The sequence below is a fragment of the Bos indicus x Bos taurus genome, chromosome 23, assembly GCF_003369695.1.
Source record: "Bos indicus x Bos taurus breed Angus x Brahman F1 hybrid chromosome 23, Bos_hybrid_MaternalHap_v2.0, whole genome shotgun sequence".
NCBI classification, from domain to species: Eukaryota; Metazoa; Chordata; class Mammalia; order Artiodactyla; family Bovidae; genus Bos; species Bos indicus x Bos taurus.
In genome coordinates, this window is record NC_040098.1 from 45,708,844 (window position 1) to 45,727,994 (window position 19,151).

Below are 19,151 nucleotides of genomic sequence, written 5' to 3' on the forward strand. Positions count from 1 at the left end.
AGTCCTTCCCTGTCTGAAGGGCAGACATTATTACCCCAGTGTTAAGGATAAAGAAACAGGTTCAATGAGGTTGGCGAATATGACCAAAAAAGAAAGTTACCCCTGAAAAATGGAGCTCAAGCCCAGTCTGGTCAGTTCAGGTGGCTCCTTTTCTTTACACCATGTAGCTTCTACCAAAGCTTGCTTCTGTTTCCTCTGTGATGTCTTTCCCTCATGATCAGTCCTTCCTGCTAACTCCTTGAGATCACTTTATACCCTCTGATATGACATGGGAAGGTACAGGCCCCAGGAAAATCACATTATGGTGGAAAAATCTCTTTTCAGAGCCAGAGCAGCTCAAATGGCCATGAAAATGGGTTACATGGACATTGTGGGGAGCCTCATACAATGTTCAGCTCAAATGGCCATGGAAATGGCTCACATGGACATTGTAGGGAGACTCATACAATGTGGGGAGGTGGGGAAGGAAATACAGCTGACCCTTGAACAATGCAGGGGTTAAGAGTGACGACCTCACCCACAGTGGAGAATCTGTGTATCTTGTATAGTCAGCCTTCTGTATCCGAGGTTCCTCTGTACTCATGATTCCACACCCATAGATTTAACCAACAGCAGATCATGCAGTACTGTAGCATTCACTACAGAAAAAAAATCCATGTAAAAGTGGACCTGTGCAGTTCAGATTTATGTTTCTCAAGGTCAACCGTAGTGCAAAGGGCTGTTGGAGCTGTATACAGAAGAGCTATTCAGTCTTGCCTGCATATTTGGAGTCATCTGGGAAGCTTATAAAAATACTTTTGCCCAGATCCCTCCTCCAGAAATTCCAAATTGTTCTAGGTTTTGGATTAGGCATTAGGAGTTTTAAAAGCACTTCTAGGTCATCAATGGGCAGCCAAAGTTGGAAGCACTGATATATGGGAATTCTGTTTGAATATTATTTGGAAGTGGCAGCAGCTGAGGCCTAGTTGAATATAGTAAGTTTTGATTGCTTTAAACATGACCTGGGAGAGCCCCCGCCTTCTATCCTCACTGCCTTCTGAGGCCCTGCCATCCTAGCACCCGGCAGATCTGGAGGCTTCATTGACGGTCTGCTCTATTCGGATGCAGTATCGGAAGTGACTTGGGCAGAGTGCGGGACCAGCCTCTGAGGGTGGTTCACAGTCCTCTCCAGAGCTTTCTGGTGGGGTCTCCTCACAGCTGCCTGTAGATCTCATTGCGGTTCCCTAACACAGACAAAGCCCGCCAGCTAGAACCCAGAGGAGGCTCCTGTCGGGAACTCTGCGGGCAATCAGCCTTTGGAGCTTAACTGCGGCACTGGCCTGCCTGGATCTCCAGCCTGCAGGCCCACCCTGCAGATTTCAGACCTGCCAGCCTCCACGACAGCTGAGCCAACCTCCGTGAAACCTCTCTCTCTCTTTCTCTCTCCACCTACCCACCCACCCAGACACACACCCACACACCCACCCAGACACACACCCACCCAGACACACACCCACACACCAAGACACACCCACACCCACACCCACACACCCCCCCACCCATTGGCTCTGCATCTCTGGAGAACCCTGGCTAACACACCCCTCTCCGTTCCCCTTCCCAGCCTCACTTCTTCACTCCTTGTCTGCGCCCCCCCCTTCCCGCTCCATGCCTGCCCCTCATTCACTCACCCCTCTCTGATGACGCCTGCAGCCCCTGTGACTCACAGGCCTATAATAAGCCCTCAGCTTCCGTTTGACAAATTCTCCCTCCTCTCTTCATTCAAGAGTCTCCCCAGATCCCACATCATCCAATCAAGGAAACAACAGTCTGTCCTTCCTCGGATGAGTTCATTCAGTGGAACAGATTTCAGAAAAAAATCTAATGCATGAATGTTGCTTTGAAAATTGAATTCTGAGACTGTTCCACACACGACTGTAAGAGGCCTTGGTGTTTCAAATTTCTCTGCTTTAGGGGCCGGGCTGCAAGGGGCTGGGTGTGGACCACAGAGATTCATCCTTGGCACATTCTCACACATGCTAATGATGCTCACGAGGCCATGGCCTTGGGTGTGACTTCCTGACTGAGGTACTAAAGGCCACTGCCCTCCATGGCTACAGATTTTACAACCAACCTCACACCACCTCTGTCCATGTGACACTGCTTACCAGGTGCACTGGGTCAGAAGGAGTAAAGGGGTCAGGACAAATCCGTAAGCATATGTTCTCCCACCTTCTTTCTGGGGGCAAAGCCCATTCTTACAGCTCAGTTTAGTTCATGTCTGACTCCTTGCGACCCCATGGACTGCAGCACGCCAGGCCTCCCTGTCCGTCGCCAACTCCCGGAGTTCATTCAAACTCATGTCCATTGAGTAAAGGAGTCAGGAGTAAAGGAGTAAAGGGGTCAGGACAAATCCAAAAGCATATGTTCTCCTGCCTTCCTTCTGGGGCCAAAGCTCATTTTTACAAAAGTTCAACACAAATGATCAATATGTTACAATTACTCTGGAGCCTTGTCAACCCCACTTGTGCTTTACCTGCAGACCATTCCACAGTCAGAGGCCACTAGTATCTGAGATGAGAAGAATGAAGGGAAAGTGAAAGTTGCTCAGTCCTGTCTGACTCTTTGCGACCCCATGGACTATACAGTCTATGGAATTCTCCAGGCCAGCACACTGGAGTGGGTAGCCTTTCCCTTCTCCAGGGGATCTTCCCAACCCAGGGATCGAACCCAGGTCTTCCGCATTGCAGGCAGATTCTTTACCAGCTGAGCCACAAGGGAAGCCCGAGATGAGAAGAATAGCCATGGCCAAACCATGGCAGTTATTGCAGAAGCTCTGCAAGGGTCACCACGGCCCCCTGCACAGTGGAGGATGGAGGGCTGGGGGGCAGTATCCCTCCCTTTCCTACTGCACGTGCAGAGGGGCCTTGTGGTGCTGCTGCAGCTGCCATCACACCACACTCTCAGCAGGCATTTCAGGGCCTCATTGCAGGGGCTACTGAACACACTGCTCCACCAACGAGCTGCACTTTCAAAGGCTCCTAAATGGTCTGGGGAGAGGAATCCTTGGGTAGCCAGGGGATAAAGAAAACATAAGTTAAGGGCATGGCAACCCACTCCAGTATTTTTTGCCTGGAGAACCTTCTAGACGGGGGAGACTGGTGAGCTATATAGTCCATAGGACTGCAGAGTTGGACACAAACTGAAGCGACTTAGTGGACACACACATGCACACAAGCTCATATTATTGAGGCTGGTCTGAAAGACCATGAACTTCACAGGTAAGCAAAATTCAGTGAGTCCACAACATTTACCATCTTGGGTGACTCGTTCAGCCTTTCGGATCTGGGTTTCTTCCTATATAAATTGAGACAGCAATACTTACTTTATGTTAGAGTTACTTTAGGGACAGACTTTAATAATGAAACTACAACACAACCCAGCGTGTGGCCCCCAGTAAACTTCTGTTTCCTTCTCTGTTCTCTTAACTCAAAGGCTCTATTAATCCAATGAGGGGTTAATAATGGGGGCACCAAGGGTCAGAAAATTTTAACGAGAGGGACACTAACCTATCGCTTGCACAGCTTCACAAAATCAACAAAAGGGTCCCAATCATTCCCTGACTGAAAAATACTAATAAGAGACCATTACAAATGACCCAACAATATTGTCAGAGAAGGCAATGAAAACTTGTAAATGCCAATCCAGCAATCCTAGTTTTAGACTCTTCTAAGTCTTGACAGAGCACTGAAATTTTAGTGAACGTCACCACTTCAAGCCCCATTGTAACTCTCCTCTTCCTTCCACGCAACACATGGGAATACCTCCCAAGTGTCCTTGCATTATCATAGGGCATTAGAGATAAATTCATTTTTCAATTAACAAAAGACAAAGAGGCCCTCTTGGACATTCAGAGACAGACTGTTTAAAGCACACTGGCTAGTTTCAATTCTCTCATCTTGTAGTAAGACGACTCGGCAGGATGTCCTTGCAATGGTCGTGTCCAGCTAATGGTGTGGGAAACCATCATACACACATCATCGTACATCCTCCTCTGGTCTGCAGACGCAGTTTTGTCCATCTCATGAACAGTTCTGAGCTTACAATTACATGGAATGATGAGAGCCCTCTGGTGGCTAAATTCACTCTTCCGTTTTTCTTAGATTAAATTCCCTTATGTTGTGAAAGTCCTATGAGTTATTCTCATTAGCAACTTGCTGCATGAACATCATTGTTTCTCCACCTGTGTCCCTTCCCCCTCTGATAAACAGATGATGAGGTATTTTAATTTCAATCTATTTGATGCTCTCACTCAGCAAATATCTGGGCAGATATTTAATCCTTCTGAAGAGATAAAACACGTTTTAAAAAATTAATTTTCAGACATTTGTCTAACATATCTATTGAGCATCTATGCTATAAGAGATACAAGGAAATTTAAAATATAATCTCTAACTGCAAGGAGCTTACTGAACAGTACAGAAAATAATAACATTCAAGACTCTGGCTTAGTTGGTCCATGGCATGTGGGATCTTATTTCCTGGACCAGGAAATCAAACCCATGTCCTCTGCATTACAAGGTGGATTCTTAAACCACTGGACCACCAGGGAAGCTCCTGAACATTTTTATCTTCTTAGGCCTAACGGAGAAGAGGGCAACAGAGGATAAGATGGTTGGATAGCATCACCCACTCAATGGACATGTGTGTGAGCACCGGAGATGGTGAAGGACTGGGAAGTCTGGCTTGCTGCAGTCCATAGGGTCACAAAGTATCAGATTTGATTGAGCCACTGGACAACAGCAAAGTTAAGTTTGGCCTCAGGTCAAACAACAGGGAGGGAACACAGCCCTGCCCATCAACAGAAAATCCAATTAAAGATTTACTGAGCATGGTCCCACCCATCAGAATAAGACCCAGTTTACCCTTGTCAGTCTCTCTCAACAGGAAGTTTCCATAAGCTCTTATCCTTATCCATCAGAGGGCAGAGAGAATGAAAACCACAATCATAGAAAACTAATTGAACTGATCACGTGGACTACAACCTTGTCTAACTCAATGAAGCTATGAGCCATTCCATGTAAGGCCACCCAAGACCGACAGTCACGGTAAAGAGTTCTGACAAAACGTGGTCCACTGGAGAAGGGAATGGCAAGCCACTTCAGTATTCTTGCCTTAAGAAGCCAATGAACAGTGTGAAAAGGCAAAAAGATGGGACACTGAAAGATGAACTCCCCAGGTTGGTAGGTACCCAATATGCTACTGGATATCAGTGGAGAAATAATTCCAGAAAGAATGAAGAGACGGAGCCAAAGCAAAAACAACACCCAGTTGTGGATGTGACTGGTGATGGAAGTAAAGTCAGATGCTGTAAAGAACAATATTGCATCAGTTCAGTTCAGTCGCTCAGTCGTGTCCAACTCTTTGCGACCCCATGGATCGCAGCACGCCAGGACTCCCTGTCCATCACCAACTCCTGGAGTTCACTCAGACTCACATCCATCGAGTCAGTGATGCCATCCAGCCGTCTCATCCTCTGTCGTCCCCTTCTCCTCATGCCCCCAATCCCTCCCAGCATTAGAGTCATTTCCAATAAGTCAACTCGTCACACGAGGTGGCCGAAGTACTGGAGTTTCAGCTTTAGCATCACTCCTTCCAAAGAAATCCCAGGGCTGATCTCCTTCAGAATGGACAATATTGCATAGGAACATGGAATGTTAGGTCCATGAATCAAGGTAAATTGGAAGTGGTCAAACAGGAGATGGCAAGAGTGAAGATCAACATCTTAGCAATCAGTGAACTAATATGGACCGGAATGGATGAATTTAACTCAGATTACCATTATATCTACTACTGTGGGCAAGAAACCCTTAGAAGAAATGGAGTAGCCATCATGGTCAACAAAAGAGTCCGAAATGCAGTACTTGGGTGCAATCTCAAAGATGACAGAATGATCTCTGTTTGTTTCCAAGTCAAACCATTCAACATTATAGTAATCCAAGTCTATGCCCCGACCAGTAATGCTGAAGAAGCTGAAGTTGAACAGTTCTATGAAGACCTACAAGACCTTCTAGAACTAACACCCAAAAAAGATGTCCTTTTCATTATAGGGGACTGGAATGCAAAAGTGAGAAGTCAAGAGATACCTGGAATAACAGGCAAATTTCGCCTTGGAGTGAAGAATGAAGCAGGGCAAAGGCTAACAGAGTTTTGCCAAGAGAACACACTAGTCATAGCAAACACACTCTTCCAACACAAGAGAAGACTCTACACATGGACATCACCAGATGGTCAACACCGAAATCAGATTGATTATATTCGTTGCAGCCAAAGATGGAGAAGCTCTATACAGTCAGCAAAAACAAGACCAGGAGCTGACTGTGGCTCAGATCATGAACTCATTATTGCCAAATTCAGACTTAAATTGAAGAAAGTGGGGAAAACCACTTGACCATTCAAGTATGACCTAAATCAAATCCCTTATAATTATACAGTGGAAGTGACAAGCAGATTCAAGGGATTAGATCTGATAGACACAGTGCCTGAAAAACTATGGATGGAGGTTTGTGACATTGTACAGGAGGCAGTGATCAAGACCATCCCCAAGAAAAAGAAAGGCAAAATGGCTGTCTGAGGAGACCTTACAAATAGCTGAGAAAAGAGAAGTGAAAGGCAAAGGAGAAAAGGAAAGATATACCCATTTGAATGCAGAGTTCCAAAGAATAGCAAGGAGAGATAAGAAAGCTTTCCTCAGTGATCAATGCAAAGAAATAGAGGAAAACAATAGACTGGGAAAGACTAGAGATCTCTTCAAGAAAATTAGAGATACCAAGGGAACATTTCATGCAAAGATGGGCTCGATAAAGGACAGAGACTGTATGGACCGAACAGAAGCAGAAGATATTAAGAAGAGGTGGCAAGAATACACAGAAGAGCTATACAAAAAAGATCTTCATGACCCAGATAACCGTGATGATGTGATCACTCACCTAGAGCCAGACATTCTGGAATGTGAAGTCAAGTGGGCCTTAGGAAGCATCACTACAAAAAAAAGCTAGTGGAGGTGATGGAATTCCAGTTGAGCTATTTCAAATCCTAAAAGCTGATGCTGTGAAAGTGATGCACTCAATATGCCAGCAAATTTGGAAAACTCAGCAGTGGCCACAGGACTGGAAAAGGTCAGTTTTCATTCCAATCCCAAAGAAAGTCAATGCCAAAGAATGTTCAAACTACTGCACAATTGCACCCATCTCACACACTAGCTAAGTAATGCTCAAAATTCTCCAAGTCAGGCTTCAACAGTATGTGAACTGTGAACTTCCAGATGTTAAAGCTGGATTTAGAAAAGGCAGAGAAACTAGAGGTCAAATTGCCAACATCCATTGAACCATTGAAAAAGCAAGAGAGTTCCAGAAAAACATCTATTTCAGCTTTATTGAGTATGCCAAAGCCTTTGACTGTGTGGATCACAACAAACTGTGGAAAATTCTTTAAGAGATGGAATTATGAGACCACGTGACCTGCCTCCTGAGAAATCTGTATGCAGATTTAGTTAGAACTGGACATGGAACAACAGACTGGTTCCAAATAGGGAAAGGAGTATGTCAAGGCTGTATATTGTCACCCTGCTTATTTAACTTATATGCAGAGTATATCATGTGAAATGCCAGCTGGATGAAGCACAAACTGGAATCAAGCTTGCTGGGAGAAATATCAATAACCTCAGATATGTAAATGACACCACCCTTATGGCAGAAAGTGAAGAGGAACTAAAAAGCCTCTTGATGAAAATGAAAGAGGAGAGTGAAAAAGTTGGCTTAAAACTCAACATTCAGAAAACAAAGATCATGGCATCTGGTCCCATCACTTCATGGGAAATAGATGGGGAAACGATGGAAACAGTGACAGACTTTATTTTGGGGGCTCCAAAATCACTGCAGGTGGTGACTGCAGCCATGAAATTAAAAGACGCTTACTCCTTGGAAGAAAAGTTATGACCTACCTAGACAGCATATTGAAAAGCAGAGACATTACATTGTCAACAAAGGTCTGTCTAGTCAAGGCTATGGTTTTTCCAGTGGTCGTGTATGGATGTGAGAGTTGGACTATAAGGAATGCTAGTGCCAAAGAATTGATGCTTCTGAGTTGTGGTGTTGGAGGAGACTCTTGAGAGTCCCTTGGACTGCAAGGAGAAACAACCAGTCCATCCTAAAGGAGATCAGTCCTGGGTGTTCATTGGAAGGACTGATGCTGAAACTGAAGCTCCAGTCCTTTGGCAAAGAACTGCCTCATTAGAAAAGACCCTGATGCTGGGAAAGATTGAAAGCAGGAAGAGAAGGGGACAACAGAGGATGAGATGGTTGGATGGCATCACCGTCTCAATGGTCATGAGTTTGAATAAGCTGCAGGAGTTGGTGATGGACAGGGAGGCCTGGCATGTTGCAGCCCATGGGGTCGCAAAGAGTCAAACACAACTGAGTAACTAAACTGAACTAACAGAAAATAATACCCTTTAGTTTTTTAAATTGTGATTTTTCCATAAAACGTAATTGTCTTATCAAATACACATATTTTCCTCTACGAGATATACTCTTCGGTGCTCTTTTTCTGCTCACTTGGGTACAGCAGCAGGAATCTGAGCGCCATCCTGGACCCTTCCTTCTTCCACTTGCCTTTCCAATTACTCACCATGTCCTGCCAATTCTACTTCTCTTTGTTTCTGTTGACACCAGCCTAGCTCAGGACACCATGATTTCAGGTTATTCTAATATATATTTTTTAATATTTTAATTATTTTCGAGTGATTAAATCATGCACATATTATAAAGTTCAAAAGGTACAATGAGAATACATAAAAAGTAGGTCTCTTTCATACCCTTAGTTCCCTAACTACCCAGTTTCCCTCTATGAAAGCAAGCTACAATCCCAATCTCTTCCATGTGCTTCTAGAGATACTATGTTCATGTATGAGCATATATATATTTTTTGCATATACATATTTTTTCACAAGTAGTGACATTGTGTTCTGCACTTTGCTTTCACATCTTCCACACATTTTGGAGAAAATCTTAACTATGTGTAAAGAGGGCTGCCTCGTTCTTTTTTAAGAGATTAATAGAATTCTCCTATATGTGTACTACCATAATTTATGTAATCAGTTCCCTATTGATGGAAATTCAGATGGTTTCCAATCTTTTGCTATTATAAGTTGATGCAGCAGTAAAGATCTTCATACAGACATCATTTTGCATGTGTGCCAGAATATATTTAGGCAAAATTCCTAGAAGTGGAAGTGTTGAATTGAATGAAATGTTTTTTTTTTTTAAACTACTGAGTTATTGCCAAATTACTCTTCAAAGACATTTTACCACTGTCTACACTCACTGACAAGACATAAAACCCTGTTTCCCCAAATTCTCAACAATATAGTGGGTTATACAATCTTATGGGTAGAAACAGCATCTCAATATAGTTTTAATTTACATTATCCTTATTTTGAGTGAGGTTGAGAGTCTTTTTATGTTTAAGATGTATTTTAGTTTGTGTAATGTATATGTATTTCTATGAACAGACTTTTGTATCTTTTCTCCATTTTTCTGTTTTGAGAGTTTTTTGCCTTACTGAAGTGTAGGCACTTACAGCAGGCAGCTTCAAGCGTGACCCCAGATGACCCCCAACTCCTGATATTCACATCCTTGTGTAATCTTCTCTCGTGTCTTACCAGGGTTGGTCTCAGGGAACCAATACAATATGGCAGGAGTGATGGTGTGTCATTTCAAGATCAGCTTGTAAAAGATGTTGTAATTCTCTCTTGGTGGTCCACTCTTTCAAGTTCCTTACTCTGGCAGAAACCAGCTGCCCTCTCAGCCAACTGCTGATGGAGAAGGCCAGTGTTGAGGAGCCCAGGCCTCCAGCAGGCAGCCAATGCGGAACCGGGGTTTCCTGACAGGAGTCACATGAATGACCTTAGAGGTGGGTCCTCTAGGCCCAGCTGAGCGTTTCCATGACGCTGTGGCCCCACCGACAGCTTGCCTGCAGTCTCATCATGAGAAACACTGATCCAGACACCCAGCCTAGCTGCTCTTAGATTCCAGATCCTTAGGAACTGAGAGATAATAAATGTTTGTTCTAAGCTGTTAAGTTTTGAAGTAATTTATTACATATCAATCAATAACAATATAGAATTCCAATTTTAAGAAATCAGTCTTTTCCTTTGAGTCTAACTCTTTGTATGAGTTTCAAGTACTACTCTCCATGTGTTGAGTGTCTACTGGCCTTCTTTGTGTTTTTTCTTTCTTTTCTTTCTTTCCATGCAGAATTTTAAAAACTCACTGTGTAAACATAGTGAAATTTACCAATTTAGGGGAATGCTTCTATACTCAGGGAACAGTGACAATGAGACTATTAAAAACATTCCAAATTTAATTTCCCTCCTTTTCTAAGAATAAAGGGATGGGCCATTTGCATCAACCCCCTGATAAAAATTTATAAAATAATTTTCCTAAAAGTTTGTAAAAATTCCCAGTCTCTTTAAAAGCATCTAAGGAATGATAAGATAATGAGGAATTACCAGATCAAGTTCTAAGAGAATCTAAAAACCCAGAAAGGCAAGAAAAACAACCAAAGCCTTTTGCCCTGAGGACATATATGGGGGACTTGTGTTACTGTTTTGAAGACTTGACAAAGTAAAAGAGACAAGTCAAAGCTCAGGGTCCACCCAGGTTGAGAGACCAATGTTAGATACCACCTCTGTTAACCTAGAATCCCAAAGGGAGAACCCACCACAGGATAAAGGTAAACCAGAAGTAAAACTACCTACTTCTCACTCCCAACTTCCAAAAAAACAAACAAACAAAAAAAACCCACCAATAACTAAGAGTCCAAAGACAGAGATGTCTTAATAGAGCAAAGAAAGAAAACAGACACACACACACACATAATCTCTCCTCCAATAGTTCTACCCAGAGACCACCCCCCTGAGAATTTACAGTGTGAATTCAAATCCTAGAAGTAGTTCAGAGAACTTCAAGGCATTACTTTAGTTTGAACTGGTTACAGATAAGTGTTGTTGTTGTTCAGTCGCTAAGTCATGTCCTACTTTGTGACCCCATGAACTGCAGCATGCCAAGCTCCTCTGTCCTCACTATTTCCCAGAATTTAGTAGTAGTGCCATAAATGTCTGGGGAGGTAAAGACAAGACTGTCTGGAGAAGGGCTCCCTTACTCAACTCACAGGAGTCACCAAAAACTATGTCTAATGGACACGGATCACTGAGAAGTCAATGACAATCAAGTCACAAGAAAAGTTACAATGAGAAAGAAACAGCAGCAAAATAAAAGTACTACACTGTATAAACAGACCCTGAAAGACTTCAGATCCTGGAATAATCAGAGGCAAGTTATGAAATACCTATGTTTAAAAAAATAAAGATAAAATCTACAGTATATAGAAACTTGAAAAAATGACCTAGCAGATTTGAAAAAGAACCAGGTGGGACATCTAGAAATGGAAACTACAAAAACATAAATGAAAAACTCAATTGATGAGGACTTCCCTGGTGGTCCAATGGTTGGGAATCCACCTTCCAGTGCAGGGGACACGGGTTTGATCCCTGGTCCGGGGAACGAAGACCCCGCATGCCCTTGGGGCAAGTAGACTCATTTGCTGCCACTGAGCCTGGACACCTCACCTAGAGAGCCCGTGTGCTGCAAACTACACAGAGCCCAGGCCCCGCGGAGCTTGCATGCCACAATCAGAGAGAGCCACATGCCGCAAGTAGGACCCAAGGTAGTCAAAATGCTTGTTAAAAAATTAAAAAACAGAAAAGCACTACCCCGCCCCCTGGTCGCCCTTTGCCTCTCCCCATGCTGGGCTGCACCACTAAAGGCAAATCAACATAAGGGGCCTCGGGGTGACAGGTTCCTCGGGGACAAACATGGCCAGGCCTGGGGCAGTCGCCACACTGATCTCTAAGCCTGTCACCCACCTCCGTCCGAGTCTGCTGACATGGAGGTCAGAGGGCAAGCTTCCTGTTTTTGCTCTGCTTTTCCTGCACCTGCTGCTTTTACCACCAGTGCACTCCGTCCCCACCCCTACCCACCCCCTACCACTGATTATCACTTGGCTGCTGGCTTTCTGGTACAATCAGCATTTCTGTTCCAAGGATTACAGGTAAACTGCTACCCAAGGTTGCTATGTTTACTCACTTTTACTGCTTTCTCTATGAGGTCGTGTTGATGGCTTTTTCCCTATTCAGGAACTTAAATGAAGTCCTCTGGTTGTTTTACGGGGGAAGCTATTCAGCAAAGCACCATGCAACAGCCCAACTCCTCTTCTTCCTACCATATTCTCTATGCTCTACAGAGAACTCATTTTCTCTAACGGCCTCCAGCCCCTAGTAGGACTAATAGTTCACCAGAGATCTCTGGCCATGAGTCAGAGGCAAAATCCTCATGTCCCCGTGCTGGTAACTAGATGCTCATGTCATGAGGGGAGAAAGTCAGGGTTATAGTCTTTTCCCTTTAAATGCAGGGGACTTTCTGCATAAAAGGTTCCCGGAGCCCCAGTGGCCATATGTAAACTAACCCAATGGTCCTGGGTTCAGACAGTCAAAAGATATAGATCAGCCATCAAGTTCTCTCAAACTTTTATAGCCTCAGAATACTAACATGTTAATCTAAGAGCAGAGCTGTAAGGACTCTGTGATTAGCTGCCCAAACTCCTACCCCCTGAGGTGGCGTCGATAAATGCAGTGGGTTTTTTTTTTTTTTTAAACCATGCTTTTCAATCATTTCTTTTCAAAGATGATATTTTCCATTGCATTTATTCCTTAGTCTGTACCTTTCAGTGACAGGGATACAGGAAATCTGTGAGGATACGTACAGATTTGTGGTTCATTGCAAGGAAGATGTGATTTTGAATCAACCGGAACACACGCTCACTAGACTCAAATCCATTCAGAAAAATGGTCAAGGAAGCATCTTCCCTGGAGACCCTCACAGTAGCGGACACTTGTTTTCTAAACGGTTCCAGGCAGGCAGAGATTGCTGTTTGATCTTTGAGTGTGACTGAAAGCGTGTCCTTAAACCTAAGTTTAAGCCCTACAAATTCCCAGGAAACAGTCCCTCTTTATGACTTCCTAAATGTTCTGACTCAATTTTTTTTTTTTGCTAATAATCTCATCTTCACACAGACTTACACATTACTTCTATTTTTTAAGAATAGAGGTAACTTTGTTCATTGGAATGGCAGCATGAAGATAGATACTGAGAATTCTAATAGCTTTTGGAGAGAGACCAAGGTCAAACATAGGAGCCTGAAGGAAAGTGAAACCAGAGAAATAATTACAATAATAGTTATGCTTATACAATTTGCCAAAGTTTACAAAGCACTTTTACATATATGATCTATAATAATCTACAATCAACTTGGAGGCAAATAACAGACAGGATTCCTGACTAATCGCAGTGGAAATTAGTCAGACTCTTCACTAGACTATGCCAACACTGAGATTCTGCCACCATCGCAGCCATTCTCTGGAGCTGACCTCTAAAAGCACCCAAGTCTTTGTATCCCTCCCTCCAGACTCAGAGTTCCAGGTGGGCCCATCTGATCAGCTAACCCGGTGCCTCAGCTGCTAGAGAGATAAGAAAGCCAGTCTTGACTTTCTTTGCTCTCACCTCCTGGTGTTCAGTACAAAGTGTATCAGTTCCTACTGCTGCATAATAAATTATCACAGACTTAGCAGTGTGAAATGACACAAACTGATTATCTCACAGTTTCTGTGGGCTGGGGATTCTGGCTTCGCCTTAGCTGGACTTTCCATTCAGGGTCTCATAAGGCTATAATCAAGGTGGCAGCAAGCTGCATTCTTATCTGGAGAGTCATCTGGGGAAGAATCTGTTTCCAAGCCCCCACAGGTAGCACAATTCAGTGTGTGTGTGAGGCACACACTAGCACAATTGCAGCTGTGTGTCTGGGGCCCCTGATTCCTTGCTAGCTGTCTGCTGGGAGCCATTCTCAGCTCTTAGAGGCAGCACTCAAGTTCTTGCCGTGTCCACAGGTCCATCCCTCATGGGAAGTTCACAGTCAGACTGCTTGCTTCTTCAGGACCATCAGGGTATCTCACATATTTTCCTTCAGGGAGGCCTCAGCTCTCTTTTAAGAGTTCACTGGCTTAGGTTAAGTCCACCCAGGAAAATCTCCCTTTGCATTAACAACTCTGCTTAAAGCACTGTGGTGACCTGAATGGGAAGCAAGTTCGAAAGGGAGGTAATATATACATGTGTATGGCTGATTCATTTCGCTCTATGGTTGAAACTAACACAACATCGTAAAGCATCTGTGTGTGCTAAGTCACTGCAGTCATGTCTGACTCTGCAAGCTCATGCTCTGTAGCCCTCCAGGCTCTTCTGTCCATGGGATTCTCTGGGCAAGAATACTAGAGTGGGTTGCCATGCCCTCCTCCAGGGGATCTTCCCCACCCAGGGATTGAAGCCCAGTCTCCTCTAGTTCCTGTGTTGCAGGCGAATTCTTTACAGTTGAGCTACTGGGAAAGCCAAAGCAACTACACTACAACAAAAATTAATTTAAAAAATAAAAATACTTTTTAAAGGAAGATAAAAAGAAAAAAAAGAAACAACTTGGGGACAGGGAGAGAGATCCTTCATACTGGTTAGTATGAGAGCTAAAGTCTACATTCTTACTGTAGCTTTTAAAAAGTGTTTACTCATCACAAAGAGTGATTATTTTCTAATTGAAAAGAATAAAGCTGAAATAGAACTTAAAAAAAAAAACTTCACAGGAGTAAAACCTCATCATATTCACAGATGTCACCCACACTCAAGGAGAGAGGGTTACACAGGGTACGTATATCAGGGGTGGGAAATTCTGGGTGCAGCTCTGCATTCTGCTTATCATACTTAGCAAAAAATGACAAGAACCCTCCCACTTCACCTTATTGGAGAAGCAGGTCAGGCGTAACATTTCTAATTTTACAGAGGGGAAAAATAAGACTCTGAGAAGTCAGGGGACTTGGCTATAGCCACAGAGTTAATACACAGAGGGTGCAGGTTCGACCCCTGGGTTGGGAAGGTCCCTTGGAGGAGGAAATGGCAACCCACTCTGGTATTCTTTGCCCAAAAAATCCCATGGACCGAGTAGCCTGGTGGGCTAGGGTCCAAAGTGTGGCAAAGAGTCGGACACGACTGAACGACTTAAACATAAGCACCGAGTTCAGAAGCAGCTAAACAGGAACATGCCATCCGAACTTTTGACAGTGCTTTTTTCAAAGACAAACGGAAAAGTCAGTAGCAAATGTAAACATTCATGAAAATAAATGATTTGACCATTGATGCCACAAGTTCTGATGGAAATAAGAAATGAAAACTAAAGATGGAGACTTATGACTAATGAGCCCACGCCTGCTAAAGGGAGGCTGTTCTTCAGCCTCAGGAAACAATGCCAACAAAGAACATGAGCTGTCCGTTTGATGTTAGAGAGAATGACATGCATCTGTGACATAACTACTATTTTTATAAGCAGCAATTGAGAGCAGGTTTCAAAGGTGAGTATTCAAGGAGACAAAGGGCTCCAGAAAAGACCACGCAGGCACTAGAGAGCTCACTGCTAAAGCCCTGTAGTTTCACCAGCTCTCCTCCTCTGTGTGTTTTTTGCTTCCTGTTCACCTCTTGACAGTTCAGAGACCACCCTGCCCTCCTTGGGCAGGATTCTCAAAGAGAAATTGGGCTTATGTCAAGCTAACCAGGTTGTTCCCTTCATCACCATAGTGAAAGGTTACCAAAGAAGCTTTTGAAAGGCAGGATTTAGAAAGATAAAAGAGTTAAGGTCCTCAAAACTTTAGTGTGATACTCTACAAATAACAAAATTTTGTTGTCTAAGGATATATAAGTAGAAGTTTAATAGGTCTTTGAATTAATGTCTGTGAATGAAAAAAACACCTAAATGTATAAAAGAGAGCAGTTTTTAAAAATATATTCAAATGTGTCTGAACACATAATAACATATTTAAGGAGATCAAACCAGCCAACCCTAAAGGAAATGAACCCTGAATATTCATTGGAAGGAATGCTGCTGAAGCTGAAGCTCTAGTACTTTGGCCACCTGATGCGAAGAACTGACTAATTGGAAAAGACCCTGATGCTGGGAAAGACTGAAGGCAGGAGGAGAAGGGGACGACAGAGGATGAGATGGTTGGATGGCATCACCGACTCAATGGACATGAGTTTGAGCAAGCTCTGGGAGATGGTGAAGGACAGGGAAGCCTGGTGTGCTGCAGTCTATGGGGTCACAAAAGAGTCCAACATGACTTAGCAGCTAAACAACAACAAAATAACAATTCACATGTATACCACATGCAATGAGTAACAATAAAGTTACCAGAAAACCTCTGTGCTAATTTAGAGCCTGCCGCCATCCTGTTGGTGATTTAATTTATTGGATACATCCAATTTTGGATATCACCAATCCAGTATTGAATATCACCATCCTATTGGAGATATGATTTAACTTATAGAGGCCTCAATTTTCTACTGTGTAAAAATAAGTGAGAAAATGTGATTTCTGAAAGCCCTTCCACCTTAAAGTCTCAGTAATTCTTCAATTGACTAGATAGTAAGCAATAGTCAATATTTGGGGAAGACCATCTTTAGATGAAAGGATGTTACTTCACTTTGATCATGGGTGACCATGAATTTAGTTACATTTTGAATTACATTCAACTAAGAACATTATCCAGCCCCTGTTTATCATTTGGGGATATTTGCCTACTGTAGAACAACTTAGCATAGCTATATATCTAGCCATCTAGAATCCCCTACTGTAGAACAACTTAGCATAGCTATATATCTAGCCATCTAGAATCCCCTACTGTAGAACAACTTAGCATAGCTATATATCTAGCCATCTAGAATCCCCTACGAAAACCCACACCATAAATATAAAGACAACATAGTGACCAGGTTTCACAGAGCAGAAGAAAGGAGTAGCTGAGTTAGCAGAGATTTGCAGGAGGAGAAAAAAAAATAGAAACAGCACACAGCTTTCACAAATTGACATTATCCATATGGATCACCATTAATTATAATAATCGTCTCCTTTTACAACAAGTATACTGTTTGACCCTACGCCCATGTTTTCTTTCTTTCTGTTTTTAGCATTTCTTTTCTCCTTTATTTTTACCTTTAGGCTGTTAACTAACTGCAGCGAAAGATTAAAGGTCTCCATCACACGATCTTTTTGGCCTGTCGCTGCTCTCTGCTATCTTTAAAGACTCCCAGCACTTTTACAGGAGAAGGGAATGGCAACCCACTCCAGTGCTCTTGCCTGGAGAATCCCAGGGGCGGGGGAGCCTGGTGGGCTGCCGTCTATGGGGTCGCACAGAGTCGGACACGACTGAAGCGACTTAGCAGCAGCACTTTTACAAACAGCAGTCTGTTTCAGCAAAACCAAGATAGCCAAATCTCTTCTCTTAACCCCTCGTGTTCAATTTTAATTGCATAACAAAGCACAGGAATGCGAGACCAGAGTCCAGACTCTGAAACACAGTGGAATATCTGGGACTTGTGCCCATTGTGTTTTTCCAATCTATGCAAGAGGAAAGCATATTCTTGCTAGGACCTTCTTAAAAGTCAACTGTATTCTCTTTAAAAGAGATACGGAAACATTTTTTAGGAAAAAAAATTCCATTTTGTTGCCACTTCTGCTTGACATATTCCATCAACCAACTCAGACTGAACACTCTTTTTCATTGAGGTAACTTCCTCACTTAACAAATGGTATTTCAACTTTACCTATAATTCAAATTTCAATGATTCCCTACTTCTCTACTGTCTTACCCTACTCTCTTTACAGCCAAAAGGAAAGGAAAAGGAAAGTGAAGTCATTCAGTCATGTCTGGCTCTTTGTGACCCCATGGACTGTAGCCTACCAGGCTTCTCTATCCATGGGATTCTCCAGGCAAGAATACTGGAGTGGGTTGCCATTTCCTTCTCCAGGGTATCTTCCCGACCCAGGGGTCAAACCCAGGTCTCCTGCATTGCAGGCAGATGCTTTACCCTCTGAGCCACCAGGGAAGCCTTTACAGCCAAAAATTACCTATGAATTGCTTTGCTCAGTGGGCATGGTGCTTTTACTACCCAACCTGGGGTCAAGTCACGGCTAAGCCCTCTCCCGTCTTGGTGAAATTCCCTCTTCCTTGGTTCCTGAGCCTTCTCCTTTTCGTCTGTCCTTTCTACCACTCCAACTACTCCTCTTCTGTCTTTTGGAGGCTTTCTTCCTCTGCCTGACCCCAAAATGTAGGCACTCTTCACAGCTCCATTCCATGGCCCTTTGCTCCTCTCATTCTTTATACTTTTCAGGATTACATTCAAACTCACTCCCCACTCAGTGACTGCCTCTATATCTATATCTCCAACAAAGACCTGAAATATCTACTAGAAAGCATGAGTAAGATGTTCCTCAGATACCTCATACTCACCTGGGCTGTCTTAGTGTGCTCAGGCTGCCATAACAAAACACCACAGAATGGGTGGCATAAGCAACAGGAATTTGTTTCTCACAGTTCTGCAGGCTGGAAAGTCTAAGATCCAAGTGCCACCTGCCTGAGTTCCTAGTAAGGGCCCTCTTCCTGGCTGGTTCAGTTCAGTTCAGTTCAGTTCAGTTCAGTTGCTCAGTCGCATCCAACTCTTTGCGACCCCATGGACTGCAGCACACCAGGCCTCCCTGTCCATCAGCAACTGCTGGAGCTTACTCAAACTCATGTCCATCGAGTCGGGGATGCCATCCAACCATCTCATCCTCTGTCATCCCCTTCTCCTCCCACCTTCAATCTTTCCCAGCATCAGGGTCTTGTCCAATGAGTCAGTTCTTTGCATCAGGGGGCCAAATTATTGGAGCTTCAGCATCAGTCCTTCCAATGAGTATTCAGGGTTCATTTCCTTTAGGATTGACTGGTTTGATCTCCTTGCAGTCCAAGGGATTCTCAAAAGTCTTCTCCAACACCACAGTTCAAAAACATCAATTCTTTGGTGCTCAGCTTTCTTTATGGTCCAACTCTCACATCCATATATGGTGCCATACTTCTTGCTTTGAGCTCTCATGGCCTTAACTTGGTGCATGTGCATGCGTGTGTGTGTGTGTGTGTGTGTGTTTAGAGA

At 43.5% G+C, this 19,151-nt stretch overlaps 1 protein-coding gene across 2 annotated transcripts in view; it reads right to left on the reverse strand.

Moving 5' to 3' along the window:
• TMEM170B (transmembrane protein 170B) overlaps positions 1 to 19,151 on the reverse strand; it is a 211,189-nt gene that overhangs the window by 61,023 nt on the left and 131,015 nt on the right. The window lies entirely within an intron of this gene.